The sequence below is a fragment of the Salmo salar genome, chromosome 10, assembly GCF_965601325.2.
Source record: "Salmo salar chromosome 10, fSalSal1, whole genome shotgun sequence".
NCBI lineage: Eukaryota > Metazoa > Chordata > Actinopteri > Salmoniformes > Salmonidae > Salmo > Salmo salar.
Genome location: NC_138300.1, coordinates 41,870,974 through 41,884,563, shown reverse-complemented (window position 1 = coordinate 41,884,563; position 13,590 = coordinate 41,870,974). Strand labels below are relative to the sequence as shown.

The 13,590-nt window shown below is 44.3% G+C and overlaps 1 long non-coding RNA gene across 1 annotated transcript; it reads right to left on the bottom strand.

Annotated features, from left to right (window-relative positions):
• Positions 1 to 7,323: 7,323 nt before the first annotated feature.
• Positions 7,324 to 11,691, bottom strand: LOC106560408 (uncharacterized). Its single transcript, XR_014379033.1, has 5 exons — positions 11,618 to 11,691; positions 11,367 to 11,520; positions 10,017 to 10,247; positions 9,708 to 9,831; positions 7,324 to 9,538 (listed from the first exon to the last, which is right to left on the bottom strand). It is a non-coding gene; the product is annotated as an uncharacterized LOC106560408 (long non-coding RNA).
• Between the last annotated feature and the right edge of the window lie 1,899 nt (positions 11,692 to 13,590).

The following is a 13,590-nucleotide window of genomic DNA, read 5'->3' as shown; positions in this document are numbered from 1 at the left end:
GAATGCGTGTGTATGGATGCGTGTGTGTATGGATGCGTGTGTGTATGGATGCGTGTGTGCATGGATGTGTGTGTATGTATGTGTGTGTATGGATGTGTGTGTGCATGGATGAGTGTGTATGGATGTGTGTGTGTATGAATGTGTGTGTGTATGTATGTGTGTGTGTATGGATGCGTGTGTGCATGGACGCGTGTGTATGGATGTGTGTGTATGGATGTGTGTGAATGGATGCGTGTGTGTATGGATGTGTGTGTGCATGGATGTGTGTGTATGGATGTGTGTGTGTGTATGTATGTGTGTGTGTATGTATGTGTGTGTGTATGTATGTGTGTGTGTATGGATGCGTGTGTGTATGGATGCGTGTGTGTATGGATGTGTGTGTATGGATGCGTGTGTATGGATGCGTGTGTACGGATGCATGTGTGTACGGAATTGTGTGTGTATGGATGTGTGTGTGTATGGATGCGTGTGTGTATGGATGTGTGTGTATGGATGTGTGTGTATGGATGCGTGTGTGTATGGATGTGTGTGTATGGATGTGTGTGTGTATGGATGCGTGTGTGTATGGATGTGTGTGTATGGATGTGTGTGTATGGATGTGTGTGTATGGATGTGTGTGTATGGATGCGTTTGTTTATGGATGCGTATGTATTGATGCGTGTGTGTGTATGGATGCGTGTGTGTATGGATGTGTGTGTATGGATGTGTGTGTATGAATGTGTGTGTATGGATGTGTGTGTATGGATGCGTGTGTATGGATGTTTGTGTATGGATGTGTGTGTATGGATCCGTGTGTGTATGGATGTGTGTGTATGCATGTGTGTGTATGGATGTTTGTGTATGGATGTGTGTGTATGGTTGCGTGTGTATGGATGAGTGTGTATGGATGTGTGTGTGGATGAATGTGTGTGCGCATGGATGAGTGTGTATGGATGTGTGTGTGTATGGATGTGTGTGTGTATGGATGCGTGTGTGTATGGATGTGTGTGTGTACGGATGTGTGTGTATGGATGTGTGTGTATGGATGCGTGTTTGTATGGATGTGTGTGTGTATGGATGCGTGTGTGTATGGATGCGTGTGTGTGTATGGATGCGTGTGTGTATGGATGCGTGTGTGTGTGTATGGATGCGTCTGTATGGATGCGTGTGTGTATGGATGTGTGTGTATGAATGTGTGTGTATGGATGTGTGTGTATGAATGTGTGTGTATGGATGCGTGTGTGTATGGATGTGTGTGTATGGATGTGTGTGTGTTTGGATGCGTGTGTGTATGGATGCGTGTGTGTATGGATGTGTGTGTATGGATGCGTGTGTATGGATGCGTGTGTGTATGGATGTGTGTGTATGGATGTGTGTGTATGGATGTGTGTGTATGGATGCGTGTGTGTATGGATGCGTGTGTGTATGGATGTGTGTGTATGGATGCGTGTGTGTATGGATGTGTGTGTATGGATGCGTGTGTGTTTGGATGCGTGTGTGTATGGATGTGTGGTTATGGATGCGTGTGTGTATGGATGCATGTGTGTATGGATGTGTGTGTATGGATGCGTGTGTATGGATGTTTGTGTATGCATGCGTGTGTATGAATGTGTGTGTATGGATATGTGTGCATGGATGCGTGTGTGTATGGATGCGTGTGTATGGATGTGTGTGTGCTTGGATGTGTGTGTGTGTGTATGGATGTGTGTGTGTGTGTGTATGGATGTGTGTGTATGGATGTGTGTGTGTATGGATGTGTTTGTATGGCTGCGTGTGTATGAATGCATGTGTAGTATGTATGTGTGTGTATGAATGCGTGTGTATGGATGCGTGTGTATGGATGCGTGTGTATGGATGCGTGTGTGTATGGATGCGTGTGTGTATGTATGTGTGTGTATGTATGTGTGTGTGTGGATGTGTGTGTGTGGATGTGTGTGTATGGATGTGTGTGTATGGATGCGTGTGCATGGATGCGTGTGCATGGATGCGTGTGTATGGATGTGTGTGTATGGATGCGTGTGTGTATGGATGCGTGTGTGTGTGGATGTGTGTGTGTGGATGTGTGTGTGTGGATGCGTGTGTGGATGAATGTGTGTGCGCATGGATGCGTGTGTATGGATGTGTGTGTGTATGGATGCGTGTGTGTATGGATGTGTGTGTATGGATGTGTGTGCACATGGATGTGTGCGCATGGATGTGTGTGTATGGATGTGTGTGTATGGATGCGTGTTTGTATGGATGTGTGTGTGTATGGATGTGTGTGTATGGATGCGTGTGTATGGATGCGTGTGTGTATGGATGCGTGTGTGTATGGATGCGTGTGTGTATGGATGTGTGTGTATGGATGTGTGTGTATGGATGCGTGTGTATGGATGCGTGTGTGTATGGATGCGTGTGTATGGATGCGTGTGTATGAATGTGTGTCTATGGATGTGTGTGTATGGATGCGTGTGTATGAATGCGTGTCTATGGATGTGTGTGTATGGATGCGTGTGTGTATGAATGTGTGTGTATGGATGTGTGTGTATGGATGCGTGTGTATGTATGTGTGTGTATGGATGAGTGTGTACGGATGCGTGTGTGTATGAATGTGTGTGTATGGATGTGTGTGTATGGATGCGTGTGTGCATGGATGTGTGTGTTCTTGGATGTGTGTGTGTGTGTATGGATGTGTGTGTGTGTGTATGGATGTGTGTGTATGGATGCGTGTGTATGGATGTTTGTGTATGCATGCGTGTGTATGAATGTGTGTGTATGGATATGTGTGCATGGATGCGTGTGTGTATGGATGCGTGTGTATGGATGTGTGTGTGCTTGGATGTGTGTGTGTGTGTATGGATGTGTGTGTGTGTGTGTATGGATGTGTGTGTATGGATGTGTGTGTGTATGGATGTGTTTGTATGGCTGCGTGTGTATGAATGCATGTGTAGTATGTATGTGTGTGTATGAATGCGTGTGTATGGATGCGTGTGTATGGATGCGTGTGTATGGATGCGTGTGTGTATGGATGCGTGTGTGTATGTATGTGTGTGTATGTATGTGTGTGTGTGGATGTGTGTGTGTGGATGTGTGTGTATGGATGTGTGTGTATGGATGCGTGTGCATGGATGCGTGTGCATGGATGCGTGTGTATGGATGTGTGTGTATGGATGCGTGTGTGTATGGATGCGTGTGTGTGTGGATGTGTGTGTGTGGATGTGTGTGTGTGGATGCGTGTGTGGATGAATGTGTGTGCGCATGGATGCGTGTGTATGGATGTGTGTGTGTATGGATGCGTGTGTGTATGGATGTGTGTGTATGGATGTGTGTGCACATGGATGTGTGCGCATGGATGTGTGTGTATGGATGTGTGTGTATGGATGCGTGTTTGTATGGATGTGTGTGTGTATGGATGTGTGTGTATGGATGCGTGTGTATGGATGCGTGTGTGTATGGATGCGTGTGTGTATGGATGCGTGTGTGTATGGATGTGTGTGTATGGATGTGTGTGTATGGATGCATGTGTATGGATGCGTGTGTGTATGGATGCGTGTGTATGGATGCGTGTGTATGAATGTGTGTCTATGGATGTGTGTGTATGGATGCGTGTGTATGAATGCGTGTCTATGGATGTGTGTGTATGGATGCGTGTGTGTATGAATGTGTGTGTATGGATGTGTGTGTATGGATGCGTGTGTGTATGTATGTGTGTGTATGGATGAGTGTGTATGGATGTGTGTGTATGGATGCGTGTGTATGGATGCTTGTGTATGGATGCGTGTGTACGGATGCGTGTGTGTATGAATGTGTGTGTATGGATGTGTGTGTATGGATGCGTGTGTGCATGGATGTGTGTGTTCTTGGATGTGTGTGTGTGTGTATGGATGTGTGTGTGTGTGTATGGATGTGTGTGTATGGATGCGTGTGTATGGATGTGTGTGTATGGAGTGTATGGATGCGTGTGTATGGATGCGTGTGTGCATGGATGTGTGTGTGCTTGGATGTGTGTGTGTGTGTGTATGGATGTGTGTGTGTGTGTATGGATGTGTGTGTGCATGGATGTGTGTGTGCATGGATGTGTGTGTGCATGGATGTGTGTGTGCATGGATGTGTGTGTGTATGCCCATAAGCTAGATCACGGTAGATCAAATTAGCCCACAAACACACATTTTCTAACTAAATTTCCTCTCTTGCAATGAATAACGTATTGAGCTTTCAGGACTCGCCTAAGGACATCTCTGAACTAGTGATCGATACAGTTAATAATTACAGGTAGTGTACGTCCCCAATAGCAATTCCCTACATAATGTACTATTTCTGACCAGAGTCCTATGGGACCTATAGTGCACTATATAGGGAATAGGGTGCCATTTGGGATGCATCCATACAGACGTCATTGCGAAGAAGGAGGGGTGTCAGTGGGAAGGAGGGGTGTCAGTGGGAAGAAGGAGGGATGTCAATGGGAAGAAGGAGGGGTGTCAGTGGAATCACAGCTCCAAGGTAATTCTCTATCTAAGTTTGCCAGCTCGATGAATAAAATATGAAGTTTAAGATAAAAAAAAAGAAGAAAAATATGATTTAATTGGGATTCCTGTGTGTCGGGTTAGTGGCGGGGGGGGGGAAAGGTAACAAGGCTAACAAGGCTCATAACCAGAAGGTTGCTGAGCGTGAAAACCCAGTAGCGTTGCAGTTCTTGACACAAACCAGTGTGCCTGGCACCTACTACCATACCCCGTTCAAAGGCACTTTTGTCTTGCCCATAAACCCTCTGAATGGCACAAACACAATCCATGTCTCAATTGACTCAAGGCTTAAAAATCCTTCTTCAACTTGTCTCCTCCTCTTCATCTACACTGATTGAAGTGGATTTAACAAGTGAAATCTGTAAGGGATCATAGATTTCACCTGGATTCACCTGGTCAGCCTGTCATGGAAAGAGCAGGTGTTCCTAATGTTTTGTAGTGTATATCACTCTGTCTCTTTCTTCATCTCCTTCTACCACTCTCTCTCTCTCCTTCTCTCTCTCCTTTATCCCCTCCCTCTCGCTCCCTCGCTATCTCCCTACATCTCTCTCTCTCTCTCTCTCTCTCTCTCTCTCTAACAAGCCCAGGCAATGCGGCTCAGATTGGTGTGAAATCGCCTCTTAACAGGCGGGAAATGAGCTCTGTTATTTTTGGAGCAGCGAGTCATGGGAGTCCATCGGACCATCATTCTCACTCTAATGGCCAGGTGATAGAGGCAGAGGGGGAAGACACACACACACACACACACACACACACACACACACACACACACACACACACACACACACACACACACAAAGACACACTTAGTAATGAGAGGGTAATGAAGAGAGAAAGGGGGGAGAGAGAGAGAAAGATAGGGAAAGAGAAGGGGAGAAAGGTAGAGAGAGGAAGAAGAGAGACAGGAAGAAGAGAGACAGGAGGAAGACTGGGGAGAGGACAGGAGGCTAAGCTATGACTCAGATCCCAGTAGTATGATTCCCTCTGTTCCATAAGGAGTAAATCTAAATTAGCTTCACTCCACGTTAATAATCACATTTGACCACAGAGATCCACACCTGACAATGAGTAGCAACCAAACCTGAACCACAGCCCCAACAGGAAGCTGCAAGCGAAATGGGCCTGTGAAGAGTGTGTGTGTGTGTGTGTGTGTGTGTGTGTGTGTGTGTGTGTGTGTGTGTGTGTGTGTGTGTGTGTGTGTGTGTGTGTGTGTGTGTGTGTGTGTGTGTGTGTGTGTGTGTGTGTGTGTGTGTGTGTGTGTGTGTGTGTGGTGTGAGCCACATCCACAGGCTGTCTGGATCCCCCACCACACACACAACATAGAAATCACCCAAATAGTATGCCTTTTACACAGTTAATGACAAAATAATTACAGACTGTGCTATTTTTGTGCTTATTTATGATATTATAGTCGCCTTCTCATGATAAATACTCTTAAAACAAGGCCTAGTTAATTAATTTTGACTTAATTTTGAACTTATTGATACAGGTTTGATTAGTTCAATTAGGGTATCGTCTTGCACATCACGATTTCTCAACCATATATCGTCAATGTCAAATATCGCGGACACTCGATATTATCATATGTGGACCCAACCCTAACACACACACATCACTCTCTCTGTCTCGCTGTCTCCCACGCACGCACACAGAGACTGTGGATGATGTGGACTAAAGCATGGGTTTGTACCACAGGAGGTTGGTGGCACCTTAATTGGGGTGGACGGGCTCATGGTAATGGCTGGAGCAGAATAAGTGGAATAGAATCAAATACATCAAACACATGATTTCCTTGTGTTTGATGCCATTCCATTCGCTCAGTTCCAACTATTATTATGAGCCGTCCTCGCCTCAGCAGCCTCCACTGGTTTGTACATCATTTCCTCTGACAGATCCAGAGCATACCATGAACACACACAAAGTGCCAACCGCTCGGCACACACAATCTCATTTGCATCCATTTCCATTCATCATCAATTAATTTCCTTTTGTTCTAAAACAGTTGTAGCCCCTAAAATGGCATATTTGTCCAATGATAAGCACCTAAATTGGAAGCAGTGGCTGTAAAGTGAGATGCTGTACATGACATCAGAGCTCAGGGTCTCGGCTTTACAGCACTGTATGGGATACAACTGACAGCGCTCCAAAAGGTGAGCACCAGTCAGTCCCTATCCCTCCCGCTAATTGGGCTACTTTTGCACATGTTTTGTTGTCTGAGAGAGGGAAATGCTGCAAATCAAGTGGACTCATTGCGTTCTGGAACATGAGACGTTGAGGATTATAATAAATACCACTTTGATGTCATACAAGCTAACCAAAACACCCGTGAGTCCAAATGTGCACTTCACATTTCCATTTCATAACACGTATGTATTTGACAGTATCAGCGTTTACGATCGCTCTGTTTGATGTACAGTTAGAAGGATGACATGAGTCATACCCTGAGTTGTTCTTAAAAGAATGAGTCTACGTTTGATATTTTTTGAAAGAAACTAAGCCGTGGAACACCACCCTGAATGCACTCATGACTCCATTCTATGCGCACCAAAATGACTCTGTTTCTCTGAATTGCCTTGTGAAAGCCTAACACTGTAAGATCCTATTTTATAACTTAGCTAGTCATGTTGGCAATAGAATAAGCTTCCAAATGACGCCCACCTGACCCAGATTGTGATGTATAATGGAACGGTTTTTGGATTGAGTAAACCACAAATGAAATCGAATCACATTTTATTTGTCACATGCTTGGTAAACAACAGGTGTAGACTAACAGTGAAACGCTTACTTACGGCTCCACCCCCCCCCCCCCCCCCAAAAATGAAATACTAGACAAATAGAAAAATAATAACAGGAGGAATAAATACACAATGAGTAATGATAACTTGGCTATATACACGGGGTACCAGTACCGAGGTAATTGAGGCAGATACAGAATGTATACTGAACAAAAATATAAACGCAACATGCAACATTTTCTAAGATTTTACTGAGTTACAGTTCATATAAGGAAATCAGTCAATTAAAATAAGTGCATTAGGCCCTAATCTATGGATTTCACATGACTGGGAATACAGATATGCATCTGTTGGTCACAGATAACTTTTTTTTTTAAGTATGGGCGTGGATCAGAAAACCAGTCAGTATCTGGTGTGATCACCATTTGCCTCATGCAGCGCGACATATCGCCTTCGCATAGAGTTAATCAGGCTGTTGATTGTGGCCTGTGGAATGTTGATCCAGAGCACGTTGATCCAGAGCATCCCAAACATGCTCAAGGGGTGACATGTCTGGTGATTATGCAGGCAATGGAAGAACTGGGACATTTTCAGCTTCAAGGAATTGTCTACAGATCCTTGCGACATGGGGTTGTGCATTATCATGCTGAAACATGTGGTGATGGTGTTGGATGAATGGAACTACAATGGGCCTCAGGATCTCGTCACAGTACCTCTGTGCATTCAAATTGCCATCGCTAAAATTGCAATTGTGTACGTTGTCCATAGCTTATGGCTGCCCATACTATAACCCCACCGCCACCATGGGGTGCTCTGTTCACAACTTGACATCAGCAAACTTCTCGCTCACACGGCGCCACACACGTTGTGAGGCTGGTTGGGCGTACTGCCAAATTCTCTAAAATGACATTGGAGGAGGCTTATGGTACAGAAATTAACATTAAATTCTATGGCAACTGCTCTTAAACACTCGCCCCCCAATACCCCCAAAACACATGTAAATATTGGACTATAAATTGTGCCTTCCTGTATTATACTTTTGCTAAAATGTTGATTCTATTCTACTGAGCCATTTACTTTATGTTCATATAATTTTAGTATATTATTTCATATTGTTGTTTCATTATCGAGAAGGAACCTGCAAGTAAGCATTTCATTGGACGGTGTATACCATGTGTATCCTGTACATATGACTAATAAAACTTGAAACTTGAATCTTGAAACAGACACATCAATGGACACTCACATGAAGTCAGAACTAGAGAGGGACCAGGCTTCAGAACCACTCAAACTTACCATAAGAGTTTTCAATGTAATACCAGGTAGGTTATAGAGAACACATTCTCTTTTACAAAAGATACAGCAGGTTCCCCAACCCTAACAGGAATGAATAAGGCTTTTCTCTGGCTCTGTAGAGTCCATAGAAATAGATAGAGGACTCTTGTTCCCAAAAGCTTGTTTTAGCATCGGCAGTGCCATTAAGGGCTTCCACCATTTTAATGTAGTCAACTGGGTGAGGATTCCTATAGCTTGAGAGCAATCAGCCAATGACAGAGCATTGTCTTCTTCAAATTGGGTGCTCTGGTTTGTAAATGGCTTTACTATCGCCATCTAGTGGTCATGACAAATGAATGACAAGATTTAGTTCAGTACTCCAGCACAGCAGGTGGCGGTAAATCACCAATATTAGCTTTACACCTTTTCCAAACTGAAAAACTACCCCAAACAGCTAAACACTGGCCACTAGTGTCCGCACCGACTTAATTTCAGAAGCACTCTATCTAGCTAACTATTGTGGTTCAAAGTAAATCAGATTATGTGATACAGACTTTGGTTATTCCTGGTCTTGACAATACAACCATGATCTATGTGTCTATCTAATATCCAGGTCTAATGCATTGGTATTAGATGAAAAGCCCTAAGCAAAGGGAAACATTGTGGTTGATATATTGGACTTCATGTCATAGACTTTTTGGGGGAGAGAAATTAACAAGATATAGGTTATATCATGCAAAAACACCAATCCAGGGTGGTAGTTTATAGGCCCTAGCCGTGTTGCGGTATTACCTGTATAGAGGCAAGTGTGTTTGCTGTACTTTAGCATTCGTTACATTGCATTCATATACCCATCCAACATTATACAGCCTAGTCTGTGTAAAGTGCACTATGGCTGGGACAGGCCAGGGGAGACACAGCTCCTCAGATTGGGCAATTTTAGGGTTGTTGGGGGGGGGGGACTTCCTGTCTCTTCAGTTGGCTTCAGTCTCATGGCGTGCCAGTGCAGGGGGCAGGGTGGTCCCACAGGGGCCGTGGAAGTGGAACCTGTAACACACAGAGATACAGGTGTTTAAGGATGTTTTATAGCACAGACAGACAGACAGACAGACAGACAGACAGACAGACAGACAGACAGACAGACAGACAGACAGACAGACAGACAGACAGACAGACAGACAGACAGACAGACAGACAGACAGACAAACTCCCTCACCACTAGGCAGAGGTCACAGCGGTCTAGTTCCTCTTCAACGCGAGTCAGGATGTCAGAGTCCAGAGTCTCCCCAAACCAGACCACATCAGGCCTGAGCGGACCACTACAGCCGCCCTGCTCACACCTGGTGAGGTACACACACACACAATCAAGTTAGAAGACTCCATCCTGTCCCCTACATGAGGATCTACAACAATTCATATGATTGTGATCTACTGCCATCTAAAGGTAAAGTTATTAACAAACTCAAATCAATCAATCTTACATTTCTAAACTCTTATAAACAAAACGGAACCGAGTATGTCCCACCTGGGTAGGTGATGAGGAGTGATCTGAGCATCACTGGTGTTTGGCTCTGGTGCACTAGAGAGAAAGACAAAGCGAGAGAGACAGCCATAATAAATAAATACTGTTACCAAGAAGTTGCTGACCTGACTGTGACTGTGACTTACCCTTTGCCCTCCAGGGCAGCACAGATGGGGCTCTTGTGGCTGACCGCAACATTACCACAGCTCATACAGCTGGTTTTAAACAGACTGCCTGTGGTCACACACGAGGAGGAGGAGAGGAGGAAGAGAAGAGAGATTAGAAGAGAGAAGAGAGTGACAGTAGACAATAATAACGTGCCAACTCAAACAGCAATTCTTTTAACAGACTGACTGTGGTTACAGAGACCGACAGATGAGGAGAGAAGAAGGATTAGTAGAGAGAAGAGAAAGAGGAGAAGAGAGAGAGACAGTAAACAAAGAACAAGGGAACCAGACAGATACAAGTAACCATACACCATCTACAGACTAGTCTAGTACCCAGATATAGCTAACTACTGTGGTTAGTACCCAGATCTAGCTAACTACTGTGGTTAGTACCCAGATCTAGCTAACTACTGTGGTTAGTACCCAGATCTAGCTAACTACTGTGGTTAGTACCCAGATCTAGCTAACTACTGTGGTTAGTACCCAGATCTAGCTAACTACTGTGGTTAGTACCCAGATCTAGCTAACTACTGTGGTTAGTACCCAGATATAGCTAACTACTGTGGTTAGTACCCAGATATAGCTAACTACTGTGGTTAGTACCCAGATCTAGCTAACTACTGTGGTTAGTACCCAGATCTAGCTAACTACTGTGGTTAGTACCCAGATCTAGCTAACTACTGTGGTTAGTACCCAGATTGAGGGAAAGCATGTTTTAAGATGAGGCGAATAATCCATTTCTACAAAAATATAATTGCTTTCACATCTCTAAATTGTTTTGATCAGGCTTCCCTAAGATGAGAACATTGTGTAGAGATTGTTTAGAAGTATGTGAAAGCTTATATGACATATCTACAGCCTAGACTACTACCCAGGATGAAGTGACTATTAAACAATGGAATGAAACTAGCCTTCAACAATATTCTCTAAAGACACACTTCAATAAAATGAGCCCCCCCAATAATCACTACTAGCTAATCAGACACATGTTTACACCCCAAAATGGCACCCTATTGCCCATCACCTGTAGGGCTCTGGTCAAAAGTAGTGCACTTCATAGGGAATAGGGTGCCATTTGGGACACATACCCCAGTGACAGTGACATTGCAATATTATCGTGGCTCTACTAGCTAGCTATTCGGGACAGTGAAAGTCAGCCTGAGTGACATTTCCGTGGTTACAATACCGTGTATCTCCAGGACATTGGTGGATCTGGCGCAGTAGTGCAGCTCGTTGATGTTCTGTGTGATGACGGTGACGCGGCGTCCCTGTCTCTGCAGCCGCGCCTCACACTCTGCTATGGCCAAATGGGCTGGGTTGGGGCTCTTCCTCAGCATCACCTGATATGTAATATATGAATTTCTGTATAAATGTATTGTTGTACTTTCACTTCTACTATTGTATATTAAACATGTTCAGTAAATTGCATTTCTTCACCTCTCTCAGTAGTGTTAGAACTCCCATACCCTGGACGGGTTCTGACTGAACGCACCAGGGGTGGCCAGGTCCTGATGTAGAGGAAGAGAGGAAGAAGAAAATTAGGTAGAAAAAAAGAGAGAGGGAGAAAATGGGGGGAAGGAGAAGGAGGAGGGCGAAACAAGGGAAGAAAGAGAGAGAGGGGGCGGGAGCGGAGGAGGAGAAAGGGAGAGGGAGAAATGGGAAGAAAGAGAGGGCCCTGGTCAAAACTAGTGCACTATAACAGGAATAGGGTTCCATTTGGGATGGGAGATACCTAGTCAGTTGTACAACTGAATGCATTCAACTGAAATGCCTGAGCAGGGGTGTGTTTACCTGGGCTTGCCATTTCCTCCAGAAGCCTCCTTCTCTGAAGGTTGGGACCCCACTCTCTGCGCTCAACCCTGATCCAGTCAAGATAGCCACGTGTTTGGCTTTAGAGAACACGTCCCTGAATTCTGCCAGCTCTGAAAACACATGCAAACAAAGAAGGCAGACAGAGACAGACAGACAGACAGACAGACAGACACAGCATCAGTTAACCCAGGAACTAAATGGGATGTACGATTTCACCGTGTGTGTGTGTGTGTGTGTGTGTGTGTGTGTGTGTGTGTGTGTGTGTGTGTGTGTGTGTGTGTGTGTGTGTGTGCGTGCGTGCGTGCGTGCGTGCGTGTGTACTAGTCCTACCTGAGCTGTGTCTGGCCATATCCTGTCTGCCCTGGGTCCGGGGCTCTTTGAGACGGACACACAGCTGAGAGGTGATGCCTCTACTGGTGCACTGACGTACAATCATCAGGGTTAACTAACTCAGGGCTGGGACAGTAAGGAGGAGAGAATACACACATTTTAAAAAGAACACAGGAAGAGAAAATACACATATATGAAACACACATTAAGAAGTAATGGGTCCCCAGAATACCTGTACCCCACTGATGTTGACATAACAAAGGACAGTTATTTTGTTCTTTGTACTTTGTTCTTTAATTCAATCCAAATACAGTACCAGTCTGGACACACCTACTCATTAAAGGGTTGTTCTTTATTTTTACTATTTTCTACATTGTACAACAATAGTGAAGACATCAAAACTAGGAAATAACACATATGGAATCATCTAGTAACAAAAAAAGTGTTAAACAAATCATATATTTTGTATTTGAGATTCTTCAAAGTAGCCACCCTTGGCCATGATGACAGCTTTACACACTTTTGGCATTCTCTCAACCAGCTTCATGAGGTAGTCACCTGGAATGCATTTCAAATAACAGCGGTGCCTTGTTAAAAGTTAATTTGTGGAATTTCTTTCCTTCTTAATGCGTTTGAGACAATCAGTTATGTTGTGACAAGATAGGTGTGGTATACAGAAGATAACCCTATTTGGTAAAAGACCAAGTCCATATTATGTCAAGAACAGCTCAAATAAGCAAAGAGAAACGACAGTCCATCATTACTTTAAGACATGAAGGTCAGTCAATCTGGAACATTTCAAGAACTTTGAAAGTTTCTTCAAGTGCAGTCACAAAAACCATCAAGCGCTATGATGAAACTGGCTCTCATGAGGACTGCCACAGGAAAGGAAGACCCAGAGTTACCTCTGCTGCAGAGGATAAGTTCATTAGAGTTAACAGCACCTCAGATTGCAGCCCAAATAAATGCTTCACAGAGTTCAAGTAACAGACACATCTCAACATCAACTGTTCAGAGGAGACTGCGTGAATCAGGCCTTCGTGGTTGAATTACTGCAAAGAAACCATTATTATAGGACACCAATACGAAGAAGAGACTTGCTTGGGCCAAGAAACACGAGTAATGGACATTAGACTGGTGGAAATCTGTCCTTTGGTCTGAATTGTCCAAATTTGAGATTTTTGGTTCCAACCGCCGTGTCTTTGTGAGACGCAGAGTAGGTGAACGGATGATCTCCGCATTTGTGGTTCCCGCCGTGAAGCATGGAG